The 19,044-nt window shown below is 34.2% G+C and overlaps 1 pseudogene; it reads right to left on the bottom strand.

Moving 5' to 3' along the window:
- Positions 1 to 19,044, bottom strand: part of LOC100931884 — a 126,415-nt pseudogene that overhangs the window by 31,109 nt on the left and 76,262 nt on the right.

Below are 19,044 nucleotides of genomic sequence, written 5' to 3'. Positions count from 1 at the left end.
GCCTTATCACCTTGCTCTTGGACTACTTCAATAGCTGTTGATGGGTCTACATGCCTCAATTCTTTCCCCACTCTGGTTTATTGTTCATTCAACCACTAAAATGATTTTCCGAAAGCAGAGAACCACTCATGGCATCCCCTCCCCACTCCTACTTCCCATTCAGTAAACTTCAGTGCCTCCCTGTTGCCATCAGCATCAAATACAAAATGTTCTTTTTAGCATTCAGGATCTTCATAACCTAGCCTCCTCCTACCTTTCTAGTCCTCTTACACCTTACTCTCTGACATGTCTTCTTTAAATCCTTTGACATTGGCTTCCTGATTATTTCACAGGTACAGCACTCCATATTTTAACTCTGAGCATTTTTTTCTCACCATCCCACTATCCCTCAAGCATGTAATGCTCTCCCTCCTGGTCTTCAACTACTCTAGCTCCCTTTAAGTGTCAACTAAAATCCCACTTCTATAAGAATCTTTCTTCAAAGAGTTTATGAAGAAAGAAGAGGTACAAAGGATCATGGGATATGGTGAATAATTTAAATTACAAATAAAATCAAAGCAGCCATAATTAGGATGAAAAATTATAGGAAGTTTCTTTGTTAAAGGCCTCATTTCTCAAATAAGTAGAGAACTGAGACAAATTTATTATAAATAAGAGTCATTCCCAAATTGTTAAATGATCAAAGGCAATTTTCAGAAGAACAAATCAAAGCACGAAAAATGCTTTAAATAACCAATGAGTAGAAAAATGTAAATTAAAACAATTCTCAAGTATCACTTCACACCTATCAGACTGGCTAGCATTACAGAAACGGAAAATAAGTGATGGAAGGTGTGTGGAAAGATAAAGATACTAATATATCGTTGGTGGAATTATGAACTAATCCAAACATTCTGAGATATATTCTGGTGAACATTCTGGAACCATGCCTAAAGGGTTATAAAACTCTGCAAAGCCTGAAATCATTAATATCACTGCTAGATCTGTATCCCAGAGATCAAAGAAAATTAAAAAGGATCTATATGTACAAAAATATTTATAGCAAATCTTTTTGTGGTGGCAAAGAATTGGAAAGTGAAGGAATGCCCATCAACCGGGGAATGGCTGAATGAATTTTGATATATGATTATGATGGGATATTATTGTGCTATAAGAAAAGATGAGCAGAATGGCTTAAGAAAAATCTGATAAGACTTACATGAGCTGATGCAAAACGAAGTAATCAGAGCCAGGAGAACGTTGTAATAGTAATATTATAAAGATGATCAATTATGAATGACTTAGTTACTCTGATCAAGACAATGATCCAAGATAATTCCAAAGGACTCATGCTGAAAAATATTAACCTCTACAGAGAGAGGTGAAAAATTCTAGGGCAGACTGAAGCACACATTTTCTTACTTTTTGCAGTGTGACTAATATGAAAATCTGTTTTGCATGACTTCACAAGTATAATTGAGGTCATACTGCTTGCCTTCTCAGTGGGTGGGGGAGGAGCAAGAGGAAGAGAGATAATTTGAAATGTAAAATTTTTTGAAATGAAAACTAAAAATAAATAAGTAAAAATTTAAAAAGTAATAAAAAAGACTCTCCCATAGTGTCTCTTCTGTGTTATTTCTTATTTATCATATCCATCATGCTAAATATATATATATATATATATATATATATATATATATATATATATATTCATCTTTGCTTTGTTTCAGATTTGTTTGCATGTTGCCTTCTCCCATTCAAATGTAAGCTCCTTGAAGGCAGGGAAGAATGTCTTTGCTTCTTGTTGCATCCCTAGTACTTAATACAGTGCTTTATGCAAAAATATTTAATAAATATTTGTTAATTGATTGTGTAGGACTAAATTACAGAACAGGAAGCTGCATAAATGGAGAAAGAGAGAGGTAGAAGATAGAGAGGAATATATCCTGTGCCCTAATCAGGATAATGGTAAACAATGAAGGGAAGACAACTCTTGTAGTCTCTTAGCAAGAAGTACTACAGAAGAACAGAAGAGAGAAAAAGAGAACAAATGAAGCAGGGGAAATAAAAGCATGAGATATTAACACCGTGGGGTGGGGGTCCCAGTGAAGGAAACTGTCCTGAGAAGGGAGCTATATACTTATAACTGGAGATGGATCTGATGCATGGGGAAGTAGTGTATACAAAAAACATTTTCTCTCTGAGAGAAAATGAACAATCATGGACAACATTCTGGATATCCATGGACAACATTCTGTCTTAGAAGAATACAAATCTGAGTTCCTATGGTGAAATGACACAGAGAAGAGTGCAAGGTCCCAGACCCACAGAAGTGATTGAATCGGAAATGGGAAAGAAAATAAATAATCATGGGGTGGGTAGAGGGTAGATCTGACCACAGGATTTGAGTCACAGGGTAATTTCCACCATGAGCAATGCTTCTACCCTCATAACTTCCCTCATAAATGAATATTGCTAAGCGTGAGTCAGAAAAAGGGGCAATAGATATAAACATTGTAGATGTAACAAGCAATTGGTTAGAATACAAAGCTCAAATGTACTTTAAAAGCTTTAATTCCACAAGAAACATAAAGAGACTAATTAAGGAATAAATAGATAATTAATCAAATAATAAATGTTCAGGATACAGAAAAGAAAGAGAAAAAGAAATTCTTCTAAAAAAGCAAAAATATCTGATAAAAAGAAAGGGCATCTATAGATATTCACACACACACACAGAGTGAGAGAGAGAGAGAGAGAGAGAGAGAGAGAGAACATACTGGGTTTAGAGTTAGGACATCTAGGTTCTAATTCTACCTCTGTTGCTAATTAGGTACATAAACTTAGGTAAATCATCCTCCCCTCTACCTCTCTGGACCTCAGTTCTCCCATCTATAAAATTAATGGACTGAATTATTATCTAAGTTCTCTTCAGACCCTATTTTTCTCTAAGCCTATGATATTCAGCTTAAGGAAAATGTTTCAACTAGGAAAAATGTTGCCTAATAACAACAAATATTATATAATTATTTAGTGCTAGTTATGCGTTCTGAATTACAATCACAAGGATTTACCAACACATATGGGTCTATGAAAGGTCTTTTGAATTCAAAGGAGATATTAAAAATTAACATGTGTTGGTAATGCTCAGCCTTTTGTTATTCAGTTGTTTTTCCTTAATGTCTGATTCTGACTCCATTTGGGTTTTCTTGGTAGAGATACTGGAGTGGTTTGCCATTTCTTTCTCCTGCTCACTTTATAGATGAGGAAACTGAGGCAAATAGGGTCATGTGACTTGCCCAGGTTGCCACAGATAATAAGTGTCTGAGGCCATATTTAAACTAAGAAAGGTGAGTCTTTCTAACTCTAGGTCTAGCTCTCTATCCACTGTAGTGCCACCTAGTTGCACCTCCAGCTTTAGCTGCTTATAGAAGTATTCTCTCATAGCTGCTCTCTGTTGCTGACTGCAGGGAAACTGGCACTGTTTGACCCAAGAGATTATGAAACATTAAGATTTATTGTAAAGTCTATTGTGATACTGTGTCACTACTGAGGAAAAAATGGCTGCCTTTTGCACTTGCCCTTCTGATAAAGTCCATGGCCAGTCACACATTTAGAAAATACTAGATTTTAGAGGTCACTAATGGCTTATAGACGTCCAGGTCAACGTGACTCTGTTGCTGGAAGTGGATACAATCAAACAGCAGTTAAAACCACAGAGTAGTCACTTTTCATAAATACCTAAATGAAAAATGTAAGACTAAAACCAATTCAAGCATAAACATTAATATGTAATATGCAAAATCTTCCCACTACTTCTAATATGATCCATCTCCCTACTTATCTGTTTTGACTATCGGGTATGCTCTTACCAGCTGGCCTCCTGGTGGAATAGAAACATTTCTATAACTAGTAAACAACAACACTCTTTATACTCCACATGACAGGAAGACAAGGAAGGAAGATTTTCTTTATTCCCTTGGTCTCATGGAAATTTTAAAGCTAAAATAGCAAGGACCATGGATCAGCAGCAGCTGGATTGTTTGACTTCACCCAATTTTCACAAAGAAAACTTTGTTCATCACAGATCTATAGTTCAAGAAGGCAGAGTCAGCTCCCCCACAACAGCCTCACCTAGACAAAGAGCCAATAAGATCAGGGGGAAGGCAAGAATTTCCAATATCATCAGTTATTGTGGTTCACTTGTTTTTGTTGGGTCTGACTCCTCATGACCCTATTTGGGGTTTTCTTTGCAGAGATTCTGAAGTGATTTGCCATTTCCTCTTCCAGCTTATTTTACAGATGAGGAAACTGAAGTAAGCAGAATTAAGTGATTTGCCTAGGGTCACATAACTAGTAAGTCTGAGTCCAAATATCAATTCACATCTTTCTGATTCTAGACTCAGTGTTCTATCCCTTGTACCACCTAGCTACAATTATCACCAATATTATTCAATCCTGCATTAGAAATGCAATAATATAGAAATTAGCCAAGAAAAAAAAAACTGGAAGGGATAAGCATAGGCAACGAAGAAACAAAATGATCACTTTTTGATAATGAGACCCCCAAAGAGAATCTCTTAGAGAACCCTAGAGAATCAACTAAAAAAACTAACTGAAATAATTAACAACTTCAGCAAAATTATAGGACATAAAACCACATAATCATCAGCATTTCTATATTTGATCTACATAATACAGCAGAAAGAGATACAATGAGAAATTCTATTTAAAATGACTAGAGAAAATATAAAATACTTTTACGCCTACCTGGCAAGACACACATAAGAACTACCTGAACACAATTACAAAACACCCTTGACACAAGTGAAGACATATGCAAATAATCAGAAAAATCTTAATTGCTTATGACTATGCCAAGCCAATATAACAGTTCTGTGTAAATTAATTTACTTATTCTGTGTTATACCCCACTTAAAAAAAATAAGTTTCAAATATCAAAGGAACCAATGGGAAAAAAATGAAGGAAGGAAGCCAAACAACATTACAAACTTTCAATCATCAAAGCAATTTGGTACTGGATAAGAAATAGTATGAAGAAATATAGGAACAGATACTCACTTTGAAGTTTAGTGAAAAGAACCTGGAGAACAATCTATATAGTCACAACAGAATTATAAAGACAATCAACTTGAAAAAAACTTAATAATTGATAAAAATAAAAACTAATAATAGTTTCAAAGCACTTATAATAAAAAATGATATCCACTTCTAGATAGAAAACTGAAGAATTTAAGAGTGCAGAAATTTTTTTTCTTTTATTTCTTAGGAAATTACTAATGCAAAAATTTGTCTTTCATAATTATATAAATTTGCAATTTTTTCTTGCCTTCCCAGTGGGTGATGGAAGGGCTAGGAGGAGAGAGAGAATTTGGAAATGGAAAGAAGTCCCTCTGCTTTTAAAGAATAAATATAATAAAATTTAGAAATAATAAACTAAAACTAAAAATGGTTCTAAAATTTAGTTCACAGAATCATGGTAGCAAAATTTAAAAAATCACGCAGCACAGATTTAGAAAAGCACCCTAAAGGAGGTCATTCAATTTCAACACCTATTGCTCACTAGACCTCTCACTAAGCTAACCTCATTTCAATCCCAGGCCTTGTTTCCTTTCTCTTTCAACACATCTGGGATCATCTCTACTGGTATTGAGTACAGCCACTTAATAACCATTTGCATGTCAGTATGATCACATTGGAAGGGTTAGCTATAATCTCTGGTTCCAGCCTATATTATGGTCAAGAGGCCATAATATCAACTCATTCTTTTCTATCCTCATTCAGTTTTCTCCAGAGGTATGTCAGTTTCTAAGCAGCCAGAAAAAGTTTCTATTTCTGTTTCTAAATCCTATTCACCTCAACTTCTTTCTTGTTTATTTTGTGGTTAGATTTGTTTCTTTCTGAGAGGATAGAGTTGAGGCTCCCTCACCAGTATAATTTTAGTGTCTATTTCCTCCTATAATTTATTTAACTTCTTTAAAAATGTGGATGCTATACCATTTTTGTCCATTTATATTCACATTGATATTATTTCACTGTTTCTTTTTAGCAAGGTGTAACTTTTTAAATTAAATCTATTTTTGCTTTATCTGAGATCATGATTGCTCTCCCTACTTCTTTTATTTCAGCTGAAGCATAATAAATCCTGTTGCAGTCCCTTACTCTTTACTCTATGTGTGTCTCTCTCCTTCCAGTGTGGTTCTTGTAAACAACATATTGTAGAACTCTAGTTTTTAATTCATTCTGTTATCTACTTTTATTTTGTGGGTGAGCTCATTCCATTCATATTTCCCAGTTATGATTGTGTATATTTCCCTCCATCCGAGTTTTCCTCCTAGTAATCTCTGTCTCTGTCCCTCTGTCTCTCTCTACCTTGTCCCTTTTCGCCAGTGTTTTCATTCTGACCATTTTCCCCCAATCTGTCCACATTTTCCTTAACTCTCTTTCCTCTTACTTCCCTATTGGATAAGATAGATTTCTATATCAAACTGATTACATATGTTTTTCTTTTTTTGAAATCATTTCAATGAGAGTAAGGTTCAAGTAATACCCACTACCATCTTCCACTATTCCCTCCGCTATAATATGTCTTTTTACACATCTCCATGTGAGATACTTTACCATTCTATTTAGGCCTTCCTTTTGCTCTCAGTGTAAATTTATTTCTCACCCCTAATTTTTTTCCTTTGGATATTATCCTATCAAAGTCACCTCATACCCACATCCTCAATGTATGCTTCTAACTGCCCCAAATAGTTGATACAGTTCTTAAAAGTTAACAGAGTCATCTTCCCATGTAAAGATACAAACAGTTTAGCCTTACTGAAGACTTTATGTTTCTCTTTCCTGTTTACCTTTTTCTACTTTTCCTGAATATTATATTTAAAAATCAATTTTTTGTTCAGCTTTGATCTTTTCATCTGGGATGCTTAAAAATTCTCTATTTCATTGAATGGCCATTCCCTTCTCCCCCAAAGGATTATGCTCAACCGTGCTGGGTAGGTGATTCTTGATTGTAATCCTAGGTTCTTTACCTTCTGGAATACCATATTCCAAGTTCACCTATCCTATAAGATAGAAAACATTAAATTGTATGTGATCCTCACCATAGCTTCATGATATTTGAATTGCTCTTTTTCTGGCTGCTTACAATATTTTCTCCTTCATCTGGGAGTTCTGGAATTTGACTATAATATTCCTGGGAGTGCTCATTTTGGGATCTGCTTGAGGAGGTGATCGGTGGATTCTTTCCATTTCTATTAATCCTTTTTTAAAAGAAACAATTGGGGTTAAGTGGCTTGTTCAGTCACATAATAAGTATTTGAGGCCCTGTTTGAACTCCATTCCTTCTAACTCCAGGGCTTAGGCACTTAGCTGCCCTTATTTTTATGCTCTAAGCTTCTGTTGGCAGTTGGGGAGCATATACATTAGACAGATAAAGATATATATACACATACACACACAAGAAAAGTAGGACTGATATGCTTTCCATACGTAAATATTTAGCAGTGATATTCCTAGGAGTATGAATATGAATATTCAGAGATCTCTTTTCAGAAGTGATAAATAGATTCTTTCAATTACCATGTTACCCTCTGGTTCTAAGCTATCAGGACAGCTTAATTTGATAATTTCTTGAACTAAGATATATAGGCTCTTTTTATGATTATGACTTTCAGGTAGTCTAATAGTCTTAAATTATCTGTTTTGGCTCTGTTTTCCAGTTAACTTGTTTTCCAATGAAATATCTCTAATTTCCTTCTTTTTTTATTCTTTTGACTTTGTTTGATTCCTGATGTTTCATGGAATTATTAGCTTCTAGTTCACTAATTCTAATTTTTTTTAAAGTTATTTTCTTCAGCAAATTTTCTTCAGCATCTTTCCCCATATTTTTGTGCTTCCTTTACCAAACTGTTGACTCTTTCAAAATAAAATACTAGCAAGGAGATTACAGCAATCTATCAAGAGGATTATATATTATGAGCAAGTGGAATTTATACCAGGTAATACAGGGTTGGTTCAATATTAGGAAAACTATCAGCATAACTGACCATATTAATGACAAAATTAACAGAAACTAGATGATCATTTCAATAGATGCAGAAAAAATATTTGACAATATACAATACTCATTGTGATTAAAAACAATATAAAACATTTAAATAAAGGAAGTTTTCTTTAAAATGGCAAGTAATATTTTTCTAAAATCATCACCAAATATACCTGTAATAGGGATAAGTTAGAAGCCTTCCCAATAAATCAAGGATGAAACAAGGATGCCAATTATCACCACTATTATTGAATATAATAGTACTAGGAATGCCAGCTGTAGCAATAAGAGAAGAGAGAGATTGACGGAATAAGAAGAGAAAATGAGGAAAATAAAACCATTGCTTTTTGCAGATGTTATAATGGTATACTTGGAGAATCATAGAGAATCAACTAAAAATCAATCAAAATAATTAAAACTTTAGTAAAGTTGTAGGATTAAAAAATAAACCGACATAAATTATCAGCATTTTTATGTATTACCAACTTAAGTCAAGCAGCAAGAGATAGAATGAGAAATTCCATACAAAACAACTATAGACAATATAAAATACTCAAACTACTTAATTAATTACCATAATAATTTAATGGTTGATAAATAAGATAATTTTAATTATATTAAAATGTAATGTTCTTCTTTGTTTGGTTTCCCTGGGGTCTTTGGGAGCAGCACTTCCTTTCAGTTCAGTAATCACCACAAGTGCAGCCAGGTGTTAAAGTCCAAATCCTTTATTATCTCGTTCAAAGTCTTATCTCCTTTCCTGGGGCCGGGTTAGCTTTCTTAGAGGTCTATTTCTCTCCTTGGTTCTGAAAGTTTGAACTCCTGCCGCCAGTTCTTTGTCTTTTCTGCTTCTACCACTAGCTTCCTAAATCTCTCCTAATCCAAAGGTTTGTGCTTCAGCCTCCAGCCACCACAAAGGTGGAAGATGGAATGAATCTGTCTCAGCCTCCAAGAGCTTCTAGTGTGCTTGTCTCCTCTGGCCTTGAGAGCTTCTTCCTTATATACTCTATACTGAGTATAAAGCAATCATTATGTCACTAGGAAATTATTATTTGTTGTAGGATTAAATCAGTGCTAAACTAGATTTAACCATTGTCTCCTCAATTCCACTTAGTACTTTGTTTCAATTCTGGCCCATGACATCTCCTGCTTTCTTTTGTTTTTAGAACACAGGGGGTCATGCTCTCCCTGACTTCTCAAGGAGATGAGAACCCCCCAAAAAGGAGGTGATCATGATTTCCCTGATTGCTCAAAAAAGGGGTGAAAACACCATAAAAGGTGATCACATCCTTCCTGACATCTCAGGAAGTGAGATGAAAACCAAAGAAAATGGGGAATCAAATCAGATTAGCAAGTTTCTGAAGGGTCTCATTTGAAACAGGTATACATAATATCAACATGGGAGGTATTAAATATAATTACATAAATTACATAAGCACATAGTAACTCAGGCTAGTAGTGATGCAACAAATAACATGAATCAACATGAGGAATTATATATGTTCATAAATCCTAGAAAGAGTCCAAAAGGAATCTATTGTCCATTACTTCATGTGTCAGGAATCCAATAATTCCTGCAAGTTTTGAAGTTCTGTAACAGTCTCATCAACAATTTTTAATCTCAGGAAATACAATGATTCCTGCTGGTTTTAAAGTTAACAGTCTCATTATCAGCTATGCTCTTTCAGTGTCAGATGTTTTTTAGGTCTTCTCCTTTGTTTTGAGGTTTTTCTCTTTTTCTGTCTCTCTCCAGATGCTCGTTGGCATTCATCTGATTCCTTCTGCATCTGTAGAAATAGAAGCAAACCCTTTCTCCCAAGTAATTAACCTATCTAGTCTCTTCTACTTACCACTTTCTGGATCTTTCCACATCATTTGGCAATTACATTGGAGCTGGTCTCACTGGACGCTGCCCTTCCGTTGGGTTAAAAAACCTATATTCTCCCTAATTGTTATCCCTTTTTGCCATCAGATTACTTTTTTGCTGATTGGTCACATCAGAGTCCTGAACTTCTAAAGTCCTAACCTCGGCTGCCATCATGCCCCAGATGTCTTTTGTTTGATATCTTGGAGCTAGGCCCTACCTCTCATTTCTCTGGTCAGTCAAGGCTTTTGTAAAAACAAAATCAATGAAGCCAAGATTGGAAGGGAAGCAGAAAACTGAGGAAATAGTTTTACAGAAAATTTCTCTGATAAATGTCTCATTTCTCAATGATATATATATATATATATATATATATATGTATATATATATATATATATATATATGAATCAAATATATTAGAATGCAAAGCAATCTCCAATAAATGATCAAAGAATATGAACAGTTTTTAGATGAAGAAATCAAAGTTATCTATAGTCCTATGAAAAAAATGCGCTAAATCATTAATGCATAAGGTACCACCTTACACTTATTAGACTGACCAATATGTCAGAAAAGGAAAATGATAAAGTTGTGGGAAATGTGGGAACACTGGGACACTGATTCAATGTAGGGCTGTCAACTAAGCCAACAATTGTGAAGAGCAACGTGGAACTATACCCGGAAGACTACAAACTGACCATACTCTGAACCAGCAATACCATTACTAAGTTTGTATCCTGAATAGATTTTTTTTAAAAAGGAAAAGAACTTGTAAGTACAAAAATACTTATAGCAGTTCTTTTTGTGATAGCAAAGAATTGGAAACTGAGGGGATGTCCATCAATTGGGTAATGGCTGAACAAATTGTGGTTCAGGATTATGAACTATATATATGAATTATATCATATATAGAATATATAATATGAATTATATTGTATATAACATATTGTATTTATTAATATTGCATATATGAATATATATAATATGAATTATATTATAGCATTATTATGCTATAAGAAATGATGAGTAATATCAATACTAAACATATATGCACCAAGTGGCATAGCATGCTAATTTCTAGAGGAGAAGTTAAGAAAAATGCAAGAAGAAACAGACAGCAAAACTTTACTGGTGGGGGATCTCAACCTTGTTCTATCACAACTAGATAAATCAAACCACAAACTATATAAGAAAGAAGTTAAGAGATAAGTAGAATAAAAAAAAAAAGTTAGGTATGATAGACCTCTGAAGAAAATTGAATGGGGATAGAAAGGAATATACTTTTTCTTGGTGGTAAGAATTTACACAAAAACTGGCTCTACATCACGGCATAAAAACCTCACAATCAAATGTAGAAAAACAGAAATAATAAATGTTTCCTTTTCAAACCAAAATGCAATAAAATTATATTCAATAAAGGGACAGGGAAAGATAGACTAAAAACCAATTGGAAATTAAATAATCTAATTCTAAAAAATGAGCTGGTCAAACAGAAATCACAGAAACAATCCATAATTTCATCCAAGAAAATGACAATAATGAGAAACATACTAAAAACCTATAGGATGCAGCCAAAGCAGTTCTTAGGGGAAATTTTATATCTCTAACTAGTTACATGAACAAAATAAAAAAGAAGAAATCGATGAATTGGGCATGCAACTAAAAAAGCTAGAAAAAGGACAAATTAAAAACCCCCAATTAAATGTGAAATTTGAAATTCTGAATCTGAAAGGAGAGATTAATAAAATTAAAACTAAGAAAACTATTGAACTAATTAATAAAACTAAGAGTTGGTTTTATGAAAGGAACAACAAAATAAGCACACCTTTGGTTAATTTGATCAGAAAAAGGAAAGAAAAAACCATATCACCAGCCTCAAAAATGAAACTTATCATCAATGGTAAAGAAATCAAAGCAAAAGTTAGGAGCTATTTTGCCCAATTGTATGGCAGCATGCCTGGCAATCTAACCAAAATTGATGAATATTTAGAAAGCTATAAATTGTCCAGGTTAATAGAAGAGGAAACAAATTACTTAAATAATCCCATTTTGCGCAAAGAAATTGAACAAGCCATTAATGAACTCCCTAAGAAAAAAACTCCAGAGCCAGATGGATTTACAAGAGAATTCTACCAAATATTTAAATAACAATTAATTCCAATATTATGTAAATTATTTGGAAAAATAAAGGAGCATTGCCAAATTCCTTCTATAACACAAATATGGCACTGATACCTAAACCAAGAAGAGCCAAAACAGAGAAAGGAGATTACAGACCAATTTCCTTAATGAAGACTGATGCAAAAATTTTAAGTAAAACATTAACAAAGAGATTACAGCAACATATCAGTGAGATAACACACTATAACAAAATGGGAATTATACCAGAAATGGAGGGCTGGTTCAGTATAAGGAAAATTACTACCATATTGACCATATCAATAACAAAAGCAACAGAAACCATATAATAATTTAAATAGATGCAGAAAAGGCTTTTGACAAAATACAGGACCCATTACTATTAAAAAACACGAGAGAACATAGGGATAAAAGGAGCTTTCCTTAAAATAATAAACAGTATCTAAAACCAACAGCAAGCATTATTTGTACTGGAGAGAAGCTAGACATATTCCCACAAAGATCAAGGGTGAAACAAGGATATCCATTATCATCATTATTTTGCAGTATTGTACTAGAAATGTTGGCTTTAGCAATAAGAAAAGAAAAAGAAATGAAAGGAATTGGAATAGGCGATAAAGAAATAAAACCATCACTTTTTGCAGATGATATGATGATGTGCTTAGAAAAATCCTAGAAAATCATCCAAAAAATCTACTAGAAACAATTAACCACTTTAGCAAAGTTGCAGGATATAAAATAAAATACACACAAATCATCAGAATGTCTATACATTCCTGACAAAGCCCATCAGCAAGAGATATAAAGAAAAATTCCACTGTCGACAAAATAAAATACTTAGGGACTTATCTGCTAACACAAATTCAAGAACTACATGAACACAATTACAAAACACTTCTCACACAAATAAAGTCAGATCTAAACAACTGGAAAAATTATCTGTTGCTCCTGGATAGGTTGAGCTAATATAATTAAAATGGCAATTCTGTTTAAATTGGTCTACTTGTTCAGTGCCATATGAATTAAACTAGCAAAAAATATTTTACAGAAACAAAAAATGACAAAATTCATCTGGAAGAACAAAAGGTCAAGAATATCTAGGGAATTAGATTTAAAAAAAAAATACAAAGGATGGTGGCTTAGCAGTACCAAACCTAAAACTATATTACACATCAGCAGTCATCAAAACCATTCTTACTAGCTAAGAAATAACATGGTGAATACGTGGAATAGATTAGGTATGTACGACACAATAATCAAGGCCTATAGTAATCTAAAATTTGAAAAACCCCCAAATTCTTATTCTTCTGGAATAAGAACTATTTGACAAAAATTTCTGGGAAAACAGGAAAATCATGTCAGAAACTCAGCATAGCTCTACATTTCTCAAGCAAAATAAGGTCAAAACTGGGTACATGATTTGGGCATAAAGGATGATACTATAAACAAATTAGGAGAACAATTGATAATTTACCCATCAGATCTTTGGAGAAGGGAAGAATTCATAACCAAAGAATAAGTAGAGAACATTATGAAAGGCAAAATGGATAAGTTTGATTACATTAAATTAAAAAGGTTTTACATGAACAAAACCAACAGAAAAAAAAAAAAGATTAAAAGGGCAGTACAAAGCTGGGAAAAATCTTTACAACTAGTGTTTGTGATAAAGGTCTCATTTCTAAAATATATAAAGAACTATGTCAAATTTATAAAAGTACAAGTCATTCCACAATTGACTAATCTTGAGAGGATATGAACATATAATTTTCAGATGAAGAAATTAAAACCATTTCTAGTCATAAGAAAAAATGCTCTAAATAACTATTGATTAGGGAAATGCAAATTAAGGCAACTCTGAGGTACCACTTCATACCTCTCAGCTTGGTTAAGATGACAGGAAAAGATGATAAATGTTGTGGGGGATGTGGGAAAACTGAGACACTAATGCATTGCTGGTGGAGTTGTGAAATGATCCAACTATTCTGGAGAGCAATTTGGAACTGTGCTCAATAGGTTATAAAACTATGCATATCCTTTGATGCAGCAGCACTATTACTGGATCTGTATCCCAAGGAAATCATAAAGGAGGGAAAAGAACCCACATGTGCAAAAACATTTATAATAACTCTTTTTGTGGTGGCAAAGAATTGGAAAATGAGTAGATGCGCATCAATTGGGGAATGGCTGAACAAGTTGTGATATATGAAGGTAATGGAACATTATTGTCCGATAAAAAATGATGAACAAGCTGATTTTAGAAAGGGCTAGAAAAATTTACATGAACTGATGCTAAGTGAAAAAGCAGGATCAGGATTACATTATACACAATAATAGCAAGAATTTGTGATGATCAACTGTGAAAGACTTGGTTCTTTTTAGTGGTTCAGTGATCCAAAGCAATCTCAATAGACTTTGGACAGAAAATGCCATCGGCATCCAGAAAAAGAATTAAGGAAACATGCTTGGTTAATTTCTTTTTTGTTTTGTTTTTCTCTCTCCCATGGTTTTTACCTTTTGCTCTGATTTTTCTTTCCCAACATGATTCATAAAGCAATGTGTATTAAAATAAATTCACTCAAAAAGAGAAATGATAAGCAGTTCCTGGGTCTGTAGTACAAAGACATAAAAAAGGGGAAAGAATCCACATGTACTAAAATTTTCATAGCAGTCCTTTTTGTAGTGGCAAGTAACTGGAAATTGAGTGGATGTCCCTCAATTGGGGAATGGCTGAATAAGTTGTGGTATATGAATGTTTTTTTCTTTTTTTTATTATAGCTTTTTATTTACAAGATATAGGCATGCGTAATTTTTCAGCATGGACAGCTGCAAAACCTTTTGTTCATATTTCCCCTCCTTCCCCCCACCCCCAGATGGCAGGTGGACCAATACATGTTAAATATGTTAAAGTATATGCTAAATGCAATATATGTATACATGTCCATACAGTTATTTTTCTGCACAAGAAGAATCGGACTTTGAAATAGTGTACAATTAACCTGTGAAGGAAATAAAAAATGCAGGCAGACAAAAATAGAGGGATTGGGGATTCTATGTAGTGGTTCACACTTATTTCCCTGAGTTCTTTCGCTGGGTGTAGCTGGTTCAATTCATTACTGCTCTATTGGAACTGATTTGTTTCATCTCATTGTTGAAGAGAGCCATGTCCATCAGAATTGATCATCACATAGTATTGTTGTTGAAGTATATAATGAGCTCCCAGTCCTGCTCATTTCACTCAACATCAGTTCATGTAAGTCTCTCCAGGCCTTTCTGAAATCATCCTGCTGGTCATTTCTTACAGAACAATAATATTCCATAACATTCATATATGTGGTATATGAATTAGTTTTTTATTTGTTTTTGTTTTTTGTGATTATGTGATGATCAACTGTGATGGACTTAGCTCTTTTCAACAATGAGGTGATTCAGGCCAATACCAATAGACTTGTGAGAGTCATCTGCATTCAGAGAGAGCAATATGGGGACTGAATATGAATCATAGCATAGTATTTTCATCTTTTTGTTGTTTCTTGCCTTTTTCCTTCTCATTTTTTTTCATTTGTTTAACATATATTGAATGATTTGCTGTCTAGGGGAGGGGAATGTGGGAAGGGAGAGAGAAAAATTTGGAACACAAGGTTTTACAAAAGTAAATGCTGAAAACTATCTTTGCATGTATTTTGAAAATAAAAATCTATTTATTAAAAATAAAAATAAAAAAGAAATAATGAGCAGAATGCTTTCAGAAAAATCTGGAAAGACTTATATGAGCTGATGAAAATTGAAGTGAGCAGAACCAGGAGAACATTATACTCAATAGTAATATTCTATGATGTTCAACTGTGAATGGCTTAACTATTCTCAATAGTGCTATCCATCTCCAGAGAAAAAAAACTGGTGGAGTCAGAATGCAAATTGAAGCATATACTTTTTAAACTTTATCTTTCTTTTTTGTTTTAATTTTTCAGACAATATGACTATCATGGAAATATATTTTGTATGATTGCACATGTAAAACTATATCAAATTTCTTGTCTTCTCCATGGGGCTAAAAGAAAGGAAGGAAAGGAGGCAGAGTGTTTAGAACTCAAAATCTTAATGAATGAAATGTCTAAAAAATCTACATGTCATTTTACATGTAATTTACATGCAACATAAAATACTTGAAAAAAATTTTAAAAGGAGGGATATCAGCAGCTAACTAGTATTCCAACTTCCTCTATTTATAGAAGATGAAATTAAAGCAGAGAAAAGTCAGATGATATGAGTAAGATTATATAGCAAGTCATATGCAAAAGTAGGTTTTGAAATGAGAGCCTCTGGTTCCAAATACAACTCTCCCCCCCAACGCCCCCACCCAAATCATGATGTAGTGGTGAAGGAATTCCTGAAGCTCACCAATTCCAACCTATTTATTGTGTTTTATTGATTGAAAATGTTTGTCTTTTTTTTAATGAGCAGAAATTTTGCCATGATGTTTTTCCTGGAATCCATAGAATAATAAGGAAATGAAGGGGATCTTAGGATTCCTGCAGTATAGCCCCCCTCATCTTAGAGATGAGGAAACTGAAATCCATGAAGTACAAGTACGTTGTCTAAGGTTGCCCAAGTTGTCAGTACTTGAACCCACACCTTCATATTCTAAAGCCAGGAAGAGTATTCCACTCAACAATGCTGAGGTAAAAAAATGTAAAGAAATTTTAAAATGAATTGTCTATATTATTGGTAGTAGTAGCAGTACATGAGAAAAAGATCAACAGATTGCTTTGAAAAAAAAGCAAGGTCAAACAAAGCTATGTTTCAGGCAACCACTTAGCTAAATTCATCAGAAGCCAGTTGAATAAAAATAACCCTCCATTCTTGTTATCCTTCATTCTTGCTCAGTTTATTGATATAGAAAGGTTAAATATTCTTCTTGGAGGATTCTTTTAACAAATTTGTTAAACCAAGAAAGATCAAAGACAAAAACGTTTGTTTCTATACTACAGAATACAGAAGAGACTGGCATCTATAGGGAATCCAAGAATGAATAAATTTGACCTGGTTGGAATCTGTGTATAATGGGGTTTTTGGAAGGAGGATTAGTTTCTTGAATTTTTAAAAGTATGACTTTTTTTCCGTTTTAAAAAGTTCTTAAAAAACAAAAACAAATAAAAAACTAAAGGCGAATTTAGGGTTAGGATCCAAAAGCTGCTTAAATATGTCCATTATCAATATAACATTTGTCTTAAACAAGCTTTTCAAGAAGTAAAAAGAAAGGATGATTGGAAAAAAAGTTTTGAGAATTTCAAAGACATGTGAAAAACAGAATGAACCACAAATTCTCTGGGACCTCAACCACCCATTACAGAAAAAAAGAGGAAAAAATGTGAATTTGATGACATTGTCTCTTGTCGTGCATTTTTACTAGATCTCTGAATGTAAAGGGCCTTTTTTATTTGAAAGAGAAAATCAGAATGAGGACTGGCTTAGAGGGAAAAAAGAAAAAGAAAAAGAGAGGTCAACTTTTCTATCATCTAGTATTTGATCTCCATGTTATTTTCCCTGCTCCAGCAAGATTACTCTGTTATTTTCCATTGTTTCAGCTTCAACTAGGTAATTTTTATCTATGTCTCTGACAGTTCCCCATGGCAAAGAGACATGCTTCTTCCTTAAGTATGCCTCATATTTGCATGGTTCACGAGCGACTGGAAATTAGAATCACCTGTGAATTGTAGTTCAACTAATCCAGAAGAGCAGATAGTCTCAAAAGTCATTCTCTGGAACAAGAGATGTCAGTTCTCCATACAGCAACAGAATTTATCTCCTGACTTTTTTTTTAGAGGGGGGAAGAGGAGGCAGGTTGATTGGACTTAGGAAATCCTTTTGATTAAAGTAGATTAGCAACTCTCATGTAACTAAACGTCTACAGACTAAAGGTCTAAAGACTTAGACTCGCCTTAGGGAACTGATAGGTTAAATGGCTGTGAACACAGAACTCTCATTGTATGTATTATGCAATGGGATTTTGGTGCATACACCAGCCCCATGAGCTTGTTGGGCAGCAGTAGCCCAACTGAGTAGAGGGAGAATTCCAGGAAAATCATGTATAAGGAAAGCTTTGAAGAGATTGTGGAGTATATAGCTTCTGACTGCTACCATGAAGGGTTGGACTGTTTCTATCCATGAGCTTTTAGCAGTGTTCCTTCTACTATTAAACAGCCCCCCCCCACACACACACACACATACATTCCATTAAACAAAGGACATCAAATAGATTTTGTGAAGGGGTATTTTTGGAAGGTATAGGGAAAACAAAGCACAGACATTTCCCTTATCAACTAGGGACCTCTCCTCTATCACCTCAATGGGGAGTTTAAAGGCTGAAGAGGCCGTGGATTAGGTACATAAGATCATTTAGTTCCTACATAGCAGTGGTCCTCCAAAGATGTCACACGACTACTACGTGAGTCCTTTCACTGAACTGGACTCCCAAATAGTCAAGGTCTTTTGCCTAAAATGGGAAAGAACAAGAAGGCCAAAGACCAAAGCCTCCTCTTAAATCCATATAGTCTCAGAGGGTAGAAGGTATGGTGTCTCACCTGATGCTATGACCAAACTGGCTACTGAATGATGCTAAAAGACTGAACAATACAAAGAGGACATAGCTCATCTAGATAGGTCTTTTTATAAAATGCCTTCAGAACCAACCAAAGAGCCTTCTCTTTATAGTTAGCTCTCTGGAACAAGGTCTTCTAAAGCCGTTCCCTTACATAGTGTCACAATTCTCTTGGAAGCAAGTTCCTTGGTGCTCTTTACTTGGAGGACCAACCAAATCAGCTAATGAGGTCTGCACATGCACCATATCCCTATTACAATCTGAAACAGGACTTAAGCCTCCTCCTCCTCCTCCTCCAAGACTAGCCCTCTACCCACTGAGCAACAAGCATCCAGATAAAAAAGTAAGACAACTCTTTTCTCAAGGAACTGACATTCTAATAGGAGAAACAGT

The sequence above is a fragment of the Sarcophilus harrisii genome, chromosome X (genome assembly GCF_902635505.1).
Source record: "Sarcophilus harrisii chromosome X, mSarHar1.11, whole genome shotgun sequence".
Taxonomy (NCBI): Eukaryota; Metazoa; Chordata; class Mammalia; order Dasyuromorphia; family Dasyuridae; genus Sarcophilus; species Sarcophilus harrisii.
Note: the sequence above shows the minus strand (reverse complement) of the source record. Positions and strands in the feature narration are given on the sequence as shown.